A 21,310-nucleotide genomic window follows, 5' to 3' on the forward strand; every position below is an offset into this window, starting at 1 on the left:
TTCAGTTTTTATTATCATTATCATGTACTATAACTCTTCATCTTTTAAGTAGATGAAAATTAGAGCCTGGAGGAAAGCACCTTAATGTCATCCTGAAAGTGAGGCAGGCATTGAAGTGGGACCAGAACACCGGCCACCAAATTGCCAGCCCAGCATTGTCCTGATGGTATCATTGAACCACTTCATAAGGTAAATTCTCTGGGACTCAGATAATCCTAGAGTCACTATGTTTGAAAGGATCTTCATGTTCATCAATGATTCATCTTATATTATATTAGACAACGAAAGACTGAACTTATCTGTGAACCGATGAACTCCCTCTCAGAACCCATTTAGAGGCAACGTCTTCAAAATCTCTGTTTATACTACACCAAAACTACTTCTCTCAAACTCAGCGTTTTTTATTTTAGCTTCAGAAGATATTCATAACTTGAATCAATCTATGTTTTTTTTTTCTATGACAGATTTGAGTTATTTGAAAAAAGATCTCAATTCATTGGGTTTTCCCTTTTCCAATGTAAATGTGTCCATCCATTCCAGGACAAAAAAAAAAAAAAAGTCATCATTCTAGGTTCTGGCTTCCCATATCCTCTACACTCTGTTAAATCTTGTGCTTCCCAGGCTCTCCCATCCTGCTCCTTCTATGTTCCACTATATTACTGTACTATTAGTATAAATAATACTATTTATTATTTCAACCCTTTGTTCCACTATATTACTATTTCTCAAACAATCCCCTCTGCTCCATCTCTGCTGCCACCCCTCTGCTTAAGATTCTGGTCACCTTTCAGCTAGAATATTGCTATCACCTTTTTGATCTGGCCTCCACCCTCTACTCTTATACTGTTTAATTAACCATCTGTACTTGTAACTAGAGTTATTTTTCTAAAATGCAAAGCTAACACCATCACTTAGTTCCTTATTACTTATCAAATAAATTAACTCCTTACCATAGCTTATGAAGACCTCCATGAAAGGATCTCTGGTATGTCTCCCCATTACTATCCAGTGATGTTAAACTTTTGAAAGCAGGCTAGGAAAGGCTATTTTAACAGTTGAAGTGGGAAATGAGAGTGGTGCTCATGAAGGTAACTGGATTAGAATTGAAAAACAGGAGTTAGATTTGGAAGTTACCTCAAAACAGCACAGTTTTCACATATCTCTGCTGTCCACAGATAATTGCCAGATTTCTGTCTTGGTTAACCCAAGAAATGCTAGAGTCATTCACTGAGAATAAGACATAGAAGGAGCAGGATGGGAGAGCCTGGGAAGCACAAGATGGCAAGTGTACTTTTCTGAGATGGAAGGAACTTATAGTACATACAGCTATCGTGAAAGCTGTGACACAGGAAACTCACATCATAATGCAGCCTGGTACAGAATCAGCTTTTTTTTTTTTTTTTTTTTTTTGGTGGCCACAGGGCATGGCTGGTTCTTATTGAGCTACAAATAGAGTTAATTCTGGAGATGAAAGGACAATGAAGTCTCGGCCCCAGTCTGACCTTGGAGTGGGAAACCAGCTTCAAAACAGCCATTGTATGTGACTGTAGAAGGTTGTTTTTATTGTTGTAAAGAAACATTTTATTTTACTCAAAAGATTTGTTTGTTTATCCTTTAATCATGAAGGATGCCTCCAGCTGCAGTAACTCTTCATAACTTATGCTTTATTTTTCCTAGCCCTTGACAAGGAGATTATCCATTAGGAGAGGGAAATGGGTCTTTATCTGGCATAGGAATAAGATCTAGGCTAGAATGATACCTTACATCTCCAAAAGGCATGTCATAGTCTCATTGGTGGGCAGCTGAGGCCAAAAAGTCAGATGAATCCATTTTAATAATGATAACCACTCTTTTATTGTAATAGCTTTTGATATTTCATGAGTAATTATACAACAATCTGTTTTTCAGATGGAGATACTGAGGTCTAGACAAGTTAACTAATTTGTCCATGGTCACACTTCTGCTGGTAAGATCTCTGACTCCTTGGACTAGAACTCATTATGCCCTTCAAAACAATAAACAAAGTTAGGAGATAGGCTGGCTTAATAAATAGCTATGTGCAGAGATATACAATGTCAAGAGTCCACAATAATTTGCCATGAGACCTAGGCTAGGGTGTAGGGACTAGGATTACCTTCCTTCTCTTAACTGTATAATTTGGAGGAATTCACTTCATCTGAATCTATTTCTCACCTGAAACATGAGAAGAAAAGATGATGTTGTTATGGTGTTCCAACAATATCAGTTAAATGAAAATGATTTGTAAACTTGAAAGCTTTATGCTCATATACAGAGATACTAATCACAATCATAATTCTTGCTTATGATTGTAATTATTATAATAGCAAAGTTATTTCCTTTCCCTCTAAGCCCCAATTACCACATCCACAAAATGTTTGGGTTTCACTAAATAGTTTCTAGATCCCTCACAGCTCTATTAGCCAAGAATCATGAGCACAGAAAGTAAGGGATTGGAGTATAAGAAACACCAAAGAGACCCCTTTTGCTGAGATAATTGCAATGTAAACTGAAAACTGAGAATTGTCAACCCAAAGACTAATAGTCACCTTAAGAACCTTTGTTAAGACTCAAAGAATAAAAATCTAAAACCTTCATTCTTGAAAATCAATTAGCAAATGTTTTGAATTCACCTAAATAGGATCATATTTGTGCATGGTCAACCATGAGCATGAAACCATGGATGGTGACGTGCATGGGGTTTAAGGAGGTGGTGAGGAGGAAGACTTTATTGCCTGAAGACACTTCCCTATGGCCTCCATCCCTGAACACTTCATATTAGGCATGTTCTAAAGACGCATGCATTTTAAAGGATTTAAGGCATTCTCCTTTCACAAAAAAAAAATCTATATTGACATATCTATTCCTCATATTCCTACATCACTAGTCCTCTTCCTAAGCACTTTCACACTGATTTTCATATTTGAACATAACACAACCCTATGTTCTGACTGGAAAGCAAGGATGGTGGTTTGGGACACAGATCCTGCCATCTGCTTGCCATCCGGGACCTTGGACAAGCCTGATTGTAGTCCAGGATTCCTTTCAACAGGACTTTTCTATGACTTTGAGGACCTACTCTACCTTAAGAACTATCTGCTACTTCTGGAATCTTCCCAGACCTCAGTGAAGAAGGGACAAGTCTGAAACAATTACTTAGTCCATACCAGTTCAACTGTGGACACAGCAACTCTCAGACCATCTCCTCATAAGCACCAGACACTCTGTTAGGTGCTATGAGTACTGTAGAATCAAAATGCATATGTTAAATCTTAACCTCAATGTGACAGTATTTGGAGGTAAGGGTCTTGGGGAAGTGCTTATGCCATAATAGTGAACCCCTCATGAATGCGATTTTTGCCATGATAAAAGAGACCCCAGAGAGTTCCCTCACCCCTTGTGTCATGGGAAGATAGAGTGAAAAGAAGGCTATCTATGGGCCAGAAAGCAGGCACTGACCAAACACCAAATCAGCTGGCATCTTGAACTTGGACTTCTCAGTTTCCAGACCATGAGAAATAAATTTCTATATTTTATAAGCCACCAAGTCTTTGGTATTCTGTTATATAAGCCTGACCTGACAGAGACAACACAAAACCCTAAAAGCTAATGACACTGCTCTGCTTAGAATTCCTAGACTCGGGTTTCTGGATTCAAATTCCTAGCATTACTGCTTCCTAGGGACATCCTGGGAGAAGTTACCTAATCAATCTGTGCTTCAGATTCCTCATGTCTTAAAGGGACAAAATTGTATTTACCTTGTTGGGTTTTAATGAAGATTAAAAGACATAATTCATTTAAATGATTTACATTAGGGTCTCTCAACATCCACACTATTAGCATTTTGAACCAGATAATTCCTTGTTGAAGGGGCTTTCCTGTTTATTTTAGGATGTTCAGCAGCATCCCTAGCCTCCACCTGCTTGATGCTATAGCACCCCAAATATGTCCCTGGACATTGCCAAATGTCCCCCGGGGGTCAAAAATCACTCCCTGTTAAGGGTCACTGCTTGACATAATGCCTAGCAATAGTTTGATGAATGTTATAACTATTCTTGTGATAGTTATTATTGTGTTTTAATTATCAATGTCCACTTCTGAAGAGGAAGTATGGATTTATCTCTGTTCCATGATATCATAGAGGAGAAGAATTCAGTTTTTAAAGCTCAGAGAAATAAAAGAATTCTGGTATCCCAGATTTTCTGATTCCAGTTTCCCTGTGTGTAAACTAGAACAAGGTCACTGCTTCTTGGGCTGGTGAAGCTTCAGTGAGCAAACACAGATCACACAGCCTGGTGCTGAGTAGGTGTTCTGTGAGTGTCACCTGAATCACAATGTATGGAGTGCAGGGCTCTGGGCAGAACCCCTGTCAGCATCTGGAGGAAGGGACGTGGCTGAGTGGTAGGTCGCACGCAGTGCTTGTCTCAGCAGAGCGAAGTCACGTTCTCCAAGCATAGCTGGGGGAGGCTGCTCCCAGGGTTTCCCAGGGGTGAAGCCCTGCTCTGTGGATGAGACTTTTTGGCACCAGGATGAACACAGCCAAGGCCAGCTGTCAGGCAGCCTTACCCATCCATCTGCAGCCTCTTCTGCTATAGTCTGATTAAGAAGGAAGTAATTCACCTCCGGTTCCTCTGCCTGGGAGAAAAACTCCACTTTCCCTGGCTTTCCAAATAACCTGCCAGGAAGCCCAAGTGTGTGTAGGTGTCAGACTGGCACACAGCAGGGATTCAACTTGCATTTTCTAAAACCTTCAACTCTGCTACTTTTATATATAGTGCTCCACCTAATCTTCATAATAACCCTTTGGAGTCAATATTTTTATTGGATTTTGTAGATGAAGACATAAAAGCTTAAAGAGGTAAAGTGGATTTTCTAAGAAAACACAGCAAGCAGGTGGTGGACCTTGAGTCTGTCTCACACGGTGCCCTCTTCTCTTTCTAATATTGCACCTGTAAAAGGCTTAGGGAGAAAAGTTAAATCAGGAGGTGGTTTTCTGGAATATCTAGCAGTTCGAGCCTTGTGAGAAACATACATTGACTCTCAAGCCGACGAAGAGGTTACCCACTCACACAGACCAAGTAACAGATAAGTCTCTGCACTTTTATTAGGAGCAATTTCATATCTCCGAGGAGTCACTGTTTCATCTTTTGCCAGGCAGCCCTAGCTTAGAGGCTGAGAATCCAGATCTGAAAAGCTTAATTCAAAGATCTACCTGTATTTAAATGCCCAGAGAGAAAAGAGAGGTGATGGCCCTTTTGATGTTTCCTTCAAAGGTCCCAATTGTGATAATTGTGTATTCAAGTTCTGTGGGAGCAGGGACCAACTCTGTCTGGGGGAATTAGAGCCCCCCAGTGAAGAAGACAGCTAACTAGACCTTAAACGATTAGTAGGAATAAATGCAAAATGACTTGTTTCTAAGTCCTATCCTGGATGTGGTTGGATTTTAGGATCTATCATAGGATACAGTCTTGGATAATAGGGCATACACTTGCTGGTAATCCATGGCCCTCTAGGCTATTATATCAAGACATTAATGAGGAAAACTTAAGCCAGAGAAGGAACCTGGCTTATTCAGGGCCACTGGAGTAAGAACCCCTCTCCTAATTCCCAGAACAGCATTCTCTTCTTCACTGGGCTGCTTCTTGCTTAATCACCCTCACTTGAAGCCACCGCCTGTTTGTCTCCTGCTTGGCCCAGATTCCTGGGTCTCAAACCACATGAGACCTAGGAGGGTGCATTAGTCATTTGTATTACTATCCGACCAGCACAGTTTCCTGGATATGAAGCCTCCTGGCTTTGGAGATGTGTAACATGTGTTCATTTCCCTGCAAGGTTCGGCTTCATTTAAGCTCAAAAAATGATAAATGCTACAAAAAAAAATGTACAGTCCTTGACCTTTGAGCTCTTCCACTTGGCCAATGGCCTTGTGTGAATTCCTCCCCCATGAATCAAAGTCAGGAGCCAAGCTGAGTTACTTTAAGAACTTCAGGCTCAATGCCTTTCCCTGTCTGGAATGTTTATCATGCCCATGAACTCCTACCAAGTTGGTGAGGTGCAGGCCAGGTGCCATCTCCTTTACAAGCTTCTCTGATCGCCACCTCTCCCTCATATCCCCCCATAGCTCTTGTTCCCTTCTCTGAACTCTTAATATACTATCCTTAATACCCATTCCACTGTCAGCGTATTTTAAGTATGAAAAAGGAAACTACAAATCACGTCCTGTGACCTCCCCAAGATTATATACCTGATATTTTCCTCCCATCCCTTATAGTATCATCTGTCTCAGACCAAAGGCATATTGGCTTCCTTCTACCTTGGTATGTCATTTGTCTCCCTTCAGATTGTTCTCACAGTGTTTTGCCTTCTCTCCATCCCTGTAGCATTTCTATGGCTCATTATGGCCTTAGTTGAGGCTTAATGTTTAACCAAGGGCCACGAGGCTACCATGCAACCTAGGCTGTCTATCATGAACTGAATGTTGTCTGACCCACCAAGCCATAAAGTTGGGTACGCACAGCCACACTCCATCATCAAATATAAGTGATATACACATGACTGGGCTCACACAGGCCCTGAAAGCACAAGGGAGTTACATGAAGAAGTGGCTCAAATGCCCATGGTCCCCACCCCTGCTGCATTAACTCCTCTACACAGCCTGCTGCTATGGTCTCTTGAAGAGCATCCTACCATCAGTTGACATCTTTGCCTCCCTCCTAGATGGCTACAGAAGTCTCTGAACTGGTTCCTCACCTCTAATCCCTTTCACTTTCTATTCTTTGCTATAGGCTGCCACCATCATATTCAAAAAATAGTTCCACTCCGATCATGCTACTCTCCTCAGAGGCTTGTGCCCCACAACTGTTGCTGCAGAACTCCTGTTTACTCTCCAAGGCCTTGTTCGCACCCTACTGTCTTCTCTAATGCTTCTGAGTATCAGACAGCGGTTCTCAAACATTATACTCAAGAACTCCCAAGAACAGATGAAAATGATGAGGTCCCCCAAGGATCCTAGAGACTGAGCCCAAAGCCACATATCCAAGAGTCTTTGAGGACTAATAGTTTTTCTAAGAATTATGCAAACTTAACTTTCTAGCCCATATTTCTAGATGTTTTAATATAACTTAAAAGTTATGTTACTTATAAGACGTATGTGCTGAAAACTATAAAACATCAATAAAGGAAATTAAAGAGGACCCAAGGAAATGGAAAGATATCCCATGCTCTCGGATTGGAATAATTAAAATGGCCATATTTCCCAAAGCAATCTAAAGATTTAATGAAAGCCCTATCAAATTACCCATGACATTTTTCATAGAACAAGAACAACATAATCCTAAAATTTAAATGGAACCATAAAAGACCCAGAACTGCCAAAGCAACCTTGAAGAAAAAGAACAAAATTGGAGGTATAACCCTTCCAGACTCCAGACAATACTACAAGGCTACAATAATCAGAATAGCATGGTATTGGCACAAAAACAGACATATAGATCAATGGAACAGATTATAGAGATCCCAAAAATAAACCTACACACTTCAGGCAATTAATCTTCAATAAAAGAGGCAAGAATACATAACAGAGAAAATTCAATCTTTCCAGCAAGTGATGTGGGAAAGCTGGACAGCTGCATGTAAATCCATGAAGTTAGAAGACTCCCACACACCATACAAAAAAATAAACTTCAAATAGCTTAAAGACTTAAATATAATATATGGCACCATAAAACTCCTAGAAGAGAACATAGGCAAAACATTCTCTGACATAAATTGTAGCAATGTTTCCTTAGGTCAGTCTCCCAAGGCAATAGAAATAAAAGCAAAAATAAACAAATGGGACCTAATCAAACTTATAAGCTTTTTGCACAGCAAAGTAAATTGTAAACAAAATGAAAATACAACCTACTGAATAGGAAGAAATGTTTGCAAATGATGCAACCAAAAAGGGGTTAATTTCTGAAACATACAAACAGCTCATATGACTCAATAAAAAAAAAAAAAAAACCCAATCAAAAAATGGGCAGAAGACTTAGATAGACATTTCTCCAAAGACATTCAGATGGCCAACAGGCACATGAAAATATGCTCAATATCACTAATTATTAGAAACATGCAAATCAAAACCACAATCAGGTATCATCTCAAACCAGTCAGAATGGTCATCATCAAAAAGTCTACAAATAATCAATAGAGAGGGTATAAAGAAAAGGGAACCTTCCTACTGGTGATGGGAATGTAAATTGATGCAGCCACTATGTAGAACAGTACAGAGCTTACTTAAAAAACTAAAAATAAAATTATATACAGAGAAAACTCTAACTCAAAAATATACATGTATCTCAATGTCCATAGCAGCGCAATTTGCAACATCCAAAACATAGAAGCAATGTAAGTATCCATCAACATTTGAATGGATAAATAAGATGTGAGATACACACACACACACACACACACACAATGGAATATTACTCAGCCATAAAAAAGAATGAAATCATGCCATTTGCAGTAACATGGATGGACCTAGAGATTATCATACTAAGCGAAGTAAATCAGAGAAAGCTAAATATCACATGCTATCACTTATATATGGAATCTAAAAAATATTACAAATAAACTTATTTACTAAACAGACTAACAGACGCAGAAAGCAAACTTGTGGTTATCAAAAGGGAAGAAGGGGGAGGGTTGAATTGAGAATATGGAATTAACAGATGTATACTACCATATACAAAATAAACAAGGACCTACTGTACAGCACAAGAAAATACATTCAATGTCTTGTAATAAACTAATGGAATAAAAAAGATAATACATATATTTATTTATTCATACATATGTATATATAAAACTGATCATTTTGCTATATACCTGAAACTAACGCAATATTGTAAATCAACTATACTTGTTAAAAACAAAGATTACTTACATTTCTCTAGTAAATTTGATACTCCATGCAAATGATCTAACTTTATCCTATAGTGTTTATATACAGCACTAACATGCCACCAGGCTTCCCTCATGCTAGTATTCCTAAATTTGAGAAATGTGGACCCCCTAGCACTTTTTTTGAACTTCTGCCCTTGGTCGTGGTTCTGTGCCTGAGAAACTCGGTCTGGAGTAGAAAATTCTACACCATGCTATGATGAGATGTACACCATAAACAGTATATATTACATGGTACTGGGCATCTGGAGGGTTTGTGTATTCTCGGTATCAACTGAAAGCTAAATTCCTTAGCCTGAAAGTGAAGCTACATCCTGAATACATACAACAATCACAATAATAATAGTACTATTAACATATAAGACATGGAAACAACCCAAATGTCCATCGACAGATGATTGGATTAAGAAGATGTGGTACATATACACAATGGAATACTAGTCAGCCATAAAAAAGAATAAAATAATGCCATTTGCAGCAACGTGGATAGAACTAGAGACTCATACTGAGTGAAGTAAGTCAGAAAGATAAATACAAATATCGTATGATATCACTTATGTCTGGAATCTTATATACGCCACAATGAACCTTTCCACAGGAAAGAAACTCCTGAACTTGCAGAATAGACTTGTAGTTGCCAAGGGGGAAGGGGAAGGGAGTGGGGTGGTTGGGAAGCTTGGGGTTAATAGATACAAACTATTGCCTTTGGAATGGATTAGCAATGAGATCCTGCTGTTTAGCACTGGGAATTATGTCATAATGTGAGAAAATAGAATGTGTACATGTATATGTAACTGGATCACCATGCTGTACAGTAGAAAAAAAAAATGTATTGGGGAAATGACTATTAAAAAATGATGATAATTACAAAAAAATAAAATAAAATAAATATAACATATATATCAAATCAAAATAAAAGCATATTTCAGAAGACTAAATAATAATAATAACACCAGTAGCTACAATTTACACAGTACTTATTCTGACCAAATATTTCTCTAAGCTTTTCATGTATATTTAACACATTTAATTCTCAGAACCACACCATGAAACGGGTACTGTTAATATTTTCATTCCAATTGTATGATGAGAAAACTGAGCTTGGCTTTGAAGCAGGCAGTCTGGTTTCCATGATCATGACTTTAACCACCCTATTATGACACATCTCAACTATCTTTAGTATTAAGTAATAGTAATAGTAGCAGTTGCCTTCTCAGTAATCACACACACACACACACACGTCCCTTAGATATTAAAAGAGATAGCATATAAAATCACTTCGAAATCCTCCTAGCACAGACTAGTCCACTATGATACCTTTCTAAACAACCCTTCTCCAAGCTCCACTAACTTTTCCTACCCACAGAAGTTCATGCAGAGGTCTCCCAAAATCCCTGTGGTTAAAAGTTACAGTGAGAACATATTGAGATTGGATAGCTATGCAAACAAATGAAGATAGATCTGTGACTACAAGAGTCATAGGCAATAAGAAGGTGCTGTGTCAAAGGTGTGACCCCTTTGGTCTGGCTCCTGCTGACCAACAGGTAGTCCTTAAACTTGAGAAGCCCTTTCCCAGAATGAAATTTGTGTTTTAGATTCATGAAAATGCTCTATTGTCAAAAGAATGTAAAAGAACCAATGAGGGGAGGCACTGACAGTGAAGCCCCAGTGCATGATTGCACATGTAACTGATCCCATGTTCGCCCCACAACACCCAGGGATGGAGGGAAGACCATCATTGTACACATGAGGATGCTAGTAGTCAAGGGAGATTCAGTACCTTCCCCAAGGTACCGAAATAAACATGTAGCACTGGTACCTGGGGTCATATACATCAAACCGCAAAGCTTATTCATAAAATAACACACATGCTATAAAGAAGCTGTGTTTCTGACCAAGGCTATGATGTTGTTATAAAATTCTCAAGAGAGATGGCTTCAGAAATACTAGGAACTTTAAATTTGAAGTCTCTGGCCCTTGGTATGATTGTTCTTATAGGACACGGCTTCCTAAAAATCTAAAGAAATCAGAATTTTTAACTATTGCCATGTTATTAGGTGAGATGGTTACTGGCTTCAGCCAAGTGTGGTGTCAGTGGTCAGATGTGTGCTTTCTAGGATCCAGCTACTTCCAGAGCTGAAATAAAAGGACAGGGGACAGAGGGTGGATGCATAAACGGTAATAGGAGAAGGTTCAAGCAAGAGGGAAGCACCGCTGAAGATCCAGTAGTAAGAAAAGGGAGCCAGGTAGATCAAAGCTGGCTTTAGCTAAGTCTCTCAATTATTTGGAGAAAGATCAGTTAAATGGGTGAGTGCGGGGAGTGCTCAAGGTTACAGCTGGGGGGAAGGAACAAGCAAAGACTTCCAGGTTTGGATTTCATTGGATTCCCATAAAGGTTACCAAAACATGGTATCAGGAACAAGACCTAAGTCTAATTATACAAACATGAGCAGAACCCAAACACCCAAACTAGAGATCAATGCCCGAAGAGATTAAGTAGAACAGGTAACTTGAATCCGAATCCTAAGAAATACTAAACAAGGACTCCTATGGTTCTATATTTGGGGACAGCCTGTATAGGATTTTGCCAAATGCCGACATAAAGGACACGAGAAGTAAAGAATAGCATGTGCTAAAACATAAAAGCTGAATGGGCATAGTATTTGCAGAGGAATAGCAAATGGCCTATTGTGTCTGGTTTTGAGAAAAGTCATACTTAGAAAATGTTCAGGTTATGGAGGACTGTGAATGTCAAATTAAAGAGCCTGAAGTTTATTGTAAGAAATCAACAAGTCTGGGTGATGCTAACTGGTGGATGATAGAGAAGAAGAAAAAAGGCCCACTGGTAGGTGCTTAAAAAAAATGGATTATGCATTGACGGCTGCTGGAGGATGACACACACAGCAAAGAAATGAATGAAAATATCCAAGCTTGAAACAGATCTTGGACACTCCCTGTGTAATTTCCTTATTTTACAGTTAGGAAGACAGTTCTAAGAGCGGACACTCATAGTGATTCACGGAGAACTGGAAACCAGTGCTCTTTCCAGTCCATCCTAATTTGAAATTACAAGATTAAATATTCTACTTAAAAATTCTCCAAAGTTTGACATTGTTGGCTGTAAAGTAAGTAGGAATAAAAGAAAATGAGAATGTACTCAGAGTGGGGATGAATAATAAAACTCAAAGCCAATTTTCTGACCTAAAAATCACAAAGTCCAAGCATTTGACCGTGGGTTGCCCTTGGCTCTTCTCCTCAATTGCTGCAGGTCAGCCTCTTGTGTATTTAATCCCTTGGCCTGCAAGGCTTTTAACCCATAAATTACACAAAACATTGCAAAGTCAGGCAAATAATTGCAAGAGATTTTCTGTTTTACTGACTTAGCCTGGAAATGAAATCTGATTCCAGGAAAGAGCTAGACACCAAATCCAGGGAAATGTAAGATCAATATGAAGATAAATCCAGCTAAGTTACCAGCCACTGGCAAGCATGAGCCTAAACAGAGGAGTAGAAAAAAAAATTACTAATATCTAAGTCTCCCAAGGTGGCAAATACCCATTGCTTATTTCTGCCTGTCTTATTACACATGAGTGCTATAAGTGAGAGACTCTGTAGTAAATAGAGCCCAGAAGAGGAGGCCATCACTATTGGGTGAACCAGAGGAGACAGCATTTGAATCCACTTTGAAAGATTAGAAAGTACTTTTTCAGACAGACAAAAGACAGGAGGAAGGTTATCCCAACAGAGGAAGCAATCTATGCACAGACATGAAAGGGACTATTGGGTGGACAGCAAACAGCTCAATTGGGCAAGAAAATGAGGAGATTGAGGGTGTGGAGAAAAGAAAAGCATTTCAGGATTATGCAAGGGCATTTGGGTGTGAAAGAACCTAGGGTGTCAGGGCAATGTCAAATACTTCCAGGTGGGCTGAGCCTAAGGCCACACAAGCAGGTGTGTAGAGGGAGACTAGGCTGGAAAGGAGGACTGCTCCTGCCAGGGAAGGCTGCAAGCGCCTCTCTAAGGAAGCTGGCTTTTATTCTGCAGGTAATAATGTGAGACCAGTAAACAGTGTCTGAGCAGAAGGGTGACACAAACTGGAGCCTTATCAGAGATCTAGACCCAGTTCTACCAAGAGTATTTCCCCATGTTTTCCCGCCTGTACCAATAACACTCTTTCCTGACCACCTTACCACTAAACTGAGTCCTGGTCATTGGACCGCTAACAGCACAAGCTGTAGATTGGTCTCCCTTGTGCTATGAATATCTCAAAAGCAAGGATAGGCTCCGAATAACCTCCACATCCTGGCCCCCAGCAAAGAGTCAGGCCCATGGGAATGTTTGCTGAATGAATGCAGGTTGGCATACCTGAATAAATCAATGAATGAATGGAATAAGATGCAGCTGTATGCCCTGACCAACTAGCTCCCTTCCCTACCCCCTCATATTTCTGCCTAGGTCCTCACTCTGGCTAGGTAAATTGGGCAAAATTGATTCTTCATTCATTTGTTGGCAATATTATATTAATTACCTTTAAGTGACACTTGGTTACTACCCAAACAAGGAATGTGGGGGCAAATGTAATCATTTCACTGAGTGACTGGTGGGCTGTTCTGACCAAGACATCACGAGTGCAACCCACACTATTTCTCAGGTCTCCCTTGATTCAGCCCACACAGACACACACCCTGCGGAACCAAGACAGACTCATGAAATTGAAGGGGGCTGATTAAAGAATGGACACAGCTGGGTCCTAAAGCCCTTCCTGTATTTGGCTCAAAACCCCGATAAGTGTGCCAAATGCTCATCACTGCCCTTTCCCATCTATTATCTCTCACTGCTGGATAGCACAACAACCCTGCAAATACTGTCCCCATTTGACAGATGAGGAACTCAAAGCCTAAAATGGTTAAGTCAGTGGTTCTCAATCCTGGCTGCAGTAGAGAATCAACGGAGTAGCTGTTAAATGATTCCCTGATCAGGTACCAACCCAGACTGCTCCAATGAGAGCTTCTGGGGTGAGACTAAGACATCAAGGTTTGAGGTGACATGGCTGGTGAGTAGAAAACTAGGACTGCAACCAAGCCTCAATACCCTTTCCAAAGCTCCATTGGCAATAAAAAAAAATTCTACTCTAGAATTATCCCTAGGAGCTCTAAGTCTGGTGAGGAGCTGGGTGGGATGAAGGGAAGGCAACAGATGGAAAAAAAAAAAAGACATCTCATCAATTCTTCAGTTTCCTAAGCTGTTTGCTCTTGATCTCAAACCACAGGATTTATTTGTGGCTTCTATGACGCATTAACTGTTTAGGTTCCTCTGGCTCATCCTGCACAGAACACAGCACAGCCTCTTTCCTGCCAAGCGGGAACTTCTGGGCTCACAGACCTTGCCTCTGCCTCCTCTTTGATTGGAGCAAAGCAAAGGACTGCTTTGGCAGCTTTATAGCCTGCCTCTCAGGATGCTGACACAGCCGCCTGACTGATGGCCTGCCACACTGCACTGCTGGGGCCAAGGCCCCAGCTTTGCCAAAGAAGCTCACTCAGGCATGTACTTGGGTTCCTTTATATGAGAAGATTTATGTTCACCCATGAATCAGAGTAGCCACGAGAGAAAGAGCCTTAAAGATCATTCAGGCCCCTACCTCTACTAGCACCACTTCCTGGATCCTTTTCTCTTGTGAAAATAGAGGCTTATTTGATAATGAAATATCGATAATTATAAAATTCAACACAGTACAATATTTTAATACCAATAAATTACTATAAGATGGATGTTTATTTTGGATCAACTATGTGCCAGAGACTCCAAGGCATTATCTTAAATAATTCTAAGGGCCACTGCACTGCACAGATCCAGGGGCCAACTATAGTTTCATAGAGTACACAGAATAAATGCCAGGATGTTCATGGCTGTCCTACAATACTGCTATTCATATCTTGTATGGCCATACGTAGTGGCCTCTTAAGACTAATGTCAACCTTAGAAGGGAGCTGTCATTCTGTAGTGGTTCTTCTTCCTACTACAGCACAAAGATTATCTACCAAATGGGAAACAATCATCACTTTTTAAAATCTGTATCATCACCATGTGTATCTGATAGGTTTTGCTATTCAACAAATCACCCCAAAGTTTAGGGGCTTAAAACAATAACCATTTGTTACTGCTCACAAATCTATAGGTCAGCTGGACAGTCCTGCTGGGCTGGGCTCAGCTGATCTTGGTTGCACTCACTGATGTATATGCATCAATTTATGGGACAACCAGAGGATGGCTAGTCTCTGATGGCCTTGGCTAGACTGGCTCAGATGACTGGAACCTCTCTCCATTGGTCTCCCTTCATTCAGAAGGTCAGTCTGGCTGTGCATGGAGGTCACAGGGGTTCGAAAGAGCATCTCTTAAGGCCCAGGCTCATGTCTCCTACAATTACATCTGTTACTTTCCTTTGACCAAAGCAAGTCAAAAGGCCAATCCAGATTATAAGGGTAGAGAAACTGACTCACATCTCAAGGGAGAAGGTACAAAAATTTGTGCCCATTTTGGTTCTCTACCACACCCCATAGCTCAAAATTACAGTCCTGGGTTAATGGTTAGAGAGCATGGCTTAGGTTTCCACCTGAAAGTGATATGACCTACATTCTCCCTGCAATATGCACACTTAGAGAGGTAGAAGCTGGAACACACAACAGAAAACAGGGATTGTTGTCCAAAGCAGTGGTCCCACCCAGTAGCAAAGGATTAGAGTTTGCCCTCCATTGGTACTGAGCACATTAGACAGCCTTTTCCAGAGAGGGGTCTGTAAGAGAGTGGAAAGAAAATGTGGCAGTATTCCACTCAGCACTAACTGAGAGGGGAGTGAAAGGGACAGTCTCTCCTCTATGGGTCAAGGTGTGAATGTGGGGGGGAAAAAAAAGAGGAGAAGATCCCTTCTCTATCAACAATCCACAAATCTAGACAAGGGAATGGAGTCTAAGAGGATTTAAGACACATGGCCAAAAGCACATAATGGGAAAGATGAGGCATGTGGCCCAAATTGTGATACCAAGGTCAGCTAGGACTAGCTGTGATTGGGTACCCATCCTGAATAGCTTCTAGAGCTTTTCTGAGAGAGCCAAGCAAGGCTGTCAAGTGTACTAAGCAGCTATTTTGGGTCAAGTGCCCTTCTAAGCATCTTCATACAAATTAGGGCCTGAAATTGTCACCACTCAGAATGACAGCATTGTTATTCTCAGAAATGAATGAAAAACACTAAGCTTAGAGAGATGATGAGATGTGTCCAAGATCACAGTCAATGGGGCAATGTGGACCTAAATTTGAATTAAGTCTCTCACCAAGTCCAAGCACTCACTCCACTAAAAAAAAACTACTCATATTCCCTTGCCCTGCATCATATGAAGCAGACAGACTGGCTAATTTTTTCCCCAAAAGAATCTTCTTTATTTTTTTAGTCCTTGCTTTCTCTTGCCCTGGAATGTACTAGCAACTTCTTTTTTGATGCCATCTTCCCTATATTCAACTACTACCCTAACTCAACCTATAAGATGCCTAGGATTTTTAAAGGACCAGCTCAAATACTGCTCCCCCTGCCCCACCTCCAAGATCCTAAATTAAGATCTGTACTTTCCTCATCCATCCGGCAAGAAGTTGTCTCCCCTCACTTCCTCTGTGCTCTTACAAGATTTCATTTCACACCACCTTCTACCACATACCATTACTTACATTTACGTGTTTACCTCTTCTATGCCTTGAAAGCTTGTGGAGTCACAGAGCTCATCAATGTCCAGAAAAGAGCCTTGTCATTGACTGAGGGGCCAAAGCAAAAAAAATATATATATGTAATAATAATAATAATAATAATAATAAAGGAGATAATGATTCCCATGCTCAGGCAGCAGGCATTGAGTAAATCTTCATTTGTTGCTAGCAAACCTGGAAAGACTGCCTGGAGGAAGCTGTGGGTCTGGAATCATGAGAACCTTCTGTCTGAGCTTCCTCATTGCTTTCATCCTTCTCATCCCTTTGGTCTCTGATGCTGAAAAGATGTTGAAAGCACTTTGGTAGAAATCAGTAGTTTGTCAAGCTTGATTACAGCCATTCTTGGAAGAGAGAAGAGGAAAATGTGTACACAGACTGGTGTGGTAATAATTTAAGTTTCATCCAAATAAGATGTGGAGGACTGCTTAAAGTGACACATTTCTGGCAGCTGACTGTCCCCAGAAAAGATAAAAGGAAAGATGAGTAGAGGGCATTTTGTCGGAGCTCTCTCCACTTCGGGACCAAACCACTTTAGTTTCTGATTCTCAGAGAAAAGAGGATGGGAGTGGCCATCTTCTAAAGGTAAAAGGAAAAAAGTCTTCACAGGCTCTGAATGTGTCAGGTATCTGATAATTCCTAGCATGTGTACAGTGCTTTATAATCTACAAAGTGCTTTCCATCTGGTCCCTCAGGCCCATAACAAGCCTAGGGAGCAGACGAACCCACTGAGGAGCGAGAAGTGCTTGGGGCTTAACATCACAATATACTTTAAATTTTTCATTGTCTCTTTTAAGACACTTACAGCGTGACACATGTTTTCTTTCCAATGACCTTTGATTCTTCCCCCAAGACACAAAGACTGACTGTTTGAAGACAACTCTTCCCCTGCCAGGCAATCTAATCGAGAGGAAGTGATCCACAACAGAAAAATAAAAGGAGCAAGATAAAGACTTTAAAGCAAAAGCAATACTTCTGGCCCTAGATTCTAGCCTGGGCTTGCCTGTGACCCACCTCATGACCTTGGGCAAGTTGCTTCAACTGTCTTAAGTTTCGGAGGCAGAGATCCCATCATTTCCTCCCCTCTGCTCCCAGAATATTTTCAGCACCCACTGTACTATCATTTCAATAGTGTAATAGATAATCTGTTTGTCTACAAGTTACCTCCTCCTCAGACAGACTCCCCTGACCCTGTTATGTAGGGTGGCTTCTCCCCTCATCATTCTCTGTCTCTGCCCCTTGCTGGCTACCTTCATAGCACTTGTCACAATTTATCACAGCATTTTCTTTATTTCTCTACTTGCCAACAGTTCTGGCTGTCCTCCCCAGATAGAATGGCAGCCTGGTGAGGACAGAGGCCAAGTCTGTTTACCAGCACTGTAAACTATAAAAATGAAGTCAGGTCTCAGACATGGATGGTACCTCTTGCAGGAGATGGGGAGGGGGGTTCCTCTTTTAGTCCAGGATCTGTCACAGAGTTGTGCTGATGAAAGGAACATAGCTCCATCCCTGACCTCATCCTTTAGCCTGGCCCACAAAGGAGGGACCATCTATCCCCAGCCCTGAGACAGAGGTAGCTAAAACTAATCAGAGTTCATTAGTTGGAGAGGCAAAGCACTCCTGTAGGAAAAGTGTTCTAAACCCAAAATCAGAGTGCCCACACTGGAAAATACAGGAGGGTGTTTTGTTTGTTTGTTTGTTTGGGGGGTTTTTGTTTTGTTTTGTTTTTTTGTTTTTTAGTTTAATGCCTTCTTTTTACAGGGGGAAACATAGGCCCCGAAAGGGAAAGTGACTAGCTCCAGGTGAGCCACGGAGACAAAATATAGTTGATCATAGCAAGCCATGATTCAGGGCCGGGGAAAGGTCTAGAATCCATGCAGAGAACTACAAAGAAAGGTGGCTTCCCTGTTGTTGGGGGTCTCTTGTTGGGAGAGAAGATACTACTCCTAAGCACACAAGGCCTCGGTGCCCGTCCCTTCCCTCAGGACATCACAGAAGCCCCTTTCGTTACTGGGGGATGAGGAAACTTCATAAATTCCCTTTCAGGATGTCAGTTCCTAGAAAGTTATAAGCTGCACCTGTCAATTCATTCCTCACCACTCTCCATCGAGATGGGCATCATCATCTCACACTACGGAGAAGGAAACTGAACGGTGCCAGGCAGCCCTGATGCTCAAGTCGCACAGCTCACAGCTGCCCTCCCTGATGGGGGGCAGAGTGGTCGAGTGCCTAAAAACCTCTTCTCATGGCCCCTACTGCACCTACTTCTGCTCTCAGTCTTTCATTAATGAAAATCAGCGTGCCTATTTGTTTGTTTGCCGTATTTATTTCCTTAACAGAAAATATGCCCCATGGGGGGAGGGGATCTTGTCTGCCTGGTTCTTCAGCATTCCTTTAGGCCTTAGGGGCAATGCCAAACACTCAAGAAAGGAGGGAAGAAGGGAAGGGGGAAGAGAAAAGGGAAGGGAAGGTGGGGAGGAAGAAATTCTGTTTCTGCTCTTCTGTCTCTAGTTTCTGTCCTGGAATTGGATCATCATAACAACAAACCCTCAAAGGGTGTACAGCCTCTACCTTCTATAAAACTTTTTTGCATTCTCTGCATCCTTCCAATAGTGAAAAGAGAGGACTCTTTACCCCTATTGTATAGATACATCCATAAATCCATCATCTCCTGACAACTCTTGCTAATTGTGATAGCCATGGAGTACGGCAGTGACCACAACCTGGTGCTTGTGGGGTTTTGTTTTCACCTGTCTCCCCAGAGAGAGTATGACAGGCAATAGGGGCTGTAACAGGACTGTGTACAGAAGGAAGGGATTGGCTCCATGAGGCCTTCCCAAGCCCTGTCCTCTGGGCAAAGCAGATGCTCGAGATGAGTTTTGGAAGAGGAAGGAACAGCATGCACAAGGTTACGCATGTTTGGGAAAGTGTGGAGCCTTCTGGGACTAATGTGCCTGGAATCTTAAGGTGCATGCAGAAAAAGCAGGCACAGGTGCTGATACTGGAACCATGAGCAGGGGCCAGACCTCAAAAGGCCTTGAATGCTTGGACATATGCCTGAGACAAAGGAGCTGTAGATGACGGTTGTGTGCCAGAGCGGGGCCCCATCTGATTTTCACGTTAGGAGATCACTTTAGAGGAGGCAGAGCAAGGAGCATGGAGAGGAGCCAAGCAGAGCTGAAGGGCAGTGAGAACAGTTAGAGCCTGGAAGGATCATCCCGGGCAGAGACAGGCTGCATGGAGGCTGGCCCAGGGCACTGAGGGGGAAGGCAGAAAGGGAAGTGATGGAACAGGCTGGGCTTCCGGAAAGGAAGATCTCCCCAAGGTTGCCCCTGCAAGGAGATGGCAAGCCCAGGTCTTCCACATCCCAGTCCAGCATCCTCCCCAGAAAGGGCAAGCACCGCCCTGCACACTCACGCCCTCCAGCCAGCTCCCTGCAGCCCACAAGCCCTCTGCTCATCCATCATCTCCTATGGCTGCCTGCCGCTGTTGGCCACCACAAAATTAAAATTTCTTTACTCTTCTGAGAGGTTTAGAGATTACAAAACTGCACGTAATAGAAGAAAGTCCAATTTCCTCTATGCATGCAGGTAAGGGTGGGCCATCAACCCCCATTGTGCTTCCTGTTCACTCAAGAAATATTGATTTTGTGTAGTGCACTGGGACCCTCCTGGCCTCTCAGGACCTCTCCTCACTTATATTTCTACAGGTTGCTTTAGTGTTAAAACTCAAAGAGCCTTTTGAATTCACCTAGGTTCAGGGGAACCAGGGGACTCGTCCAAGGCCACGGCGAGCAAGGGAGTAGCTCAGGTCCCAGAACTGACCCCCCAACCCCAAAGGATTTCCCTGACCTCTTAATGGCCTAGGAAAGTATGACTCCAACTTGGGTCTGATCAAACCAGAATGCTTTCCATTAAAGGAACAAGGAGGGTGTTGATGCACCAGAGGAGCCAACAGGTGAATGACTGTCCCTGGCCCCAGGCGAGGCAAGCACAGAGCTGGTTCCCTAGCGTGGTGCAGCACCAGCCAGCACTGATATACATGGCGTTTATTCTTCCCTCATTCTGTGCTGATGCGCCTGCTGATGAGCTGTGGAGCACATCCAGAATGTTTTCAGAGCTGTTAGCTATTATGTCCTAAAAAATAATAGATTGCACACTCTGGTTCTGTTTCTTTCCCTTTTTCTTTCTTTCAAAGCAAGTGGAGAGCTAAAAATACCAAGCCCCTTCCAGGGTCCACATTGCATCAGAGTCACCACCAAGAGGAGGCTCCCCCTGGCCCCAGAGCCCTTGTTTACTTTGAAAAGCTCACTCAGCACCAGCTGAGAGCCCTCTTGGCCCCGGGTGCCTCCCAGAGGCTGCCTTCCTGGGCTCCTCAGTGCAGGTGAGACAGCAGGCTGCCCACTGTGGCCAAGCTCAGGGCTGTACCTCCCAGACTGAGCCCTGCCTGCTCCTTGGGCCACCAGGTTTGCGTTTATTATTCCAGATGATAAAGCATACTGTCCTGAGGAGTTCAAAGTGCCCAATAACCAGCTGCCTCCTGGGCAGGAAAGTTGCCATTGTTTATTTCCTAGAGCAGCCGGCCAGCTCCTTGCCCGCCCCTCCCA

General features: G+C 42.0%; 1 protein-coding gene across 1 annotated transcript in view; it reads right to left on the minus strand.

Annotated features, from left to right (window-relative positions):
• LOC102158888 (uncharacterized) overlaps positions 1-21,310 on the minus strand; it is a 616,184-nt gene that overhangs the window by 135,687 nt on the left and 459,187 nt on the right. Inside the window, exon 11 of the mRNA XM_084965720.1 lies at positions 16,672-16,755. The gene's annotated coding sequence lies outside the window, so the exon portion shown is untranslated. The remainder of the gene's footprint in view (positions 1-16,671; positions 16,756-21,310) is intronic.

The sequence above is a fragment of the Sus scrofa genome, chromosome 6 (assembly GCF_054392235.1).
Source record: "Sus scrofa isolate SSC_HxYL_T2T_F1_AM1 chromosome 6, Sscrofa_HxYL_maternal_Yorkshire_Landrace_v2.0, whole genome shotgun sequence".
NCBI lineage: Eukaryota > Metazoa > Chordata > Mammalia > Artiodactyla > Suidae > Sus > Sus scrofa.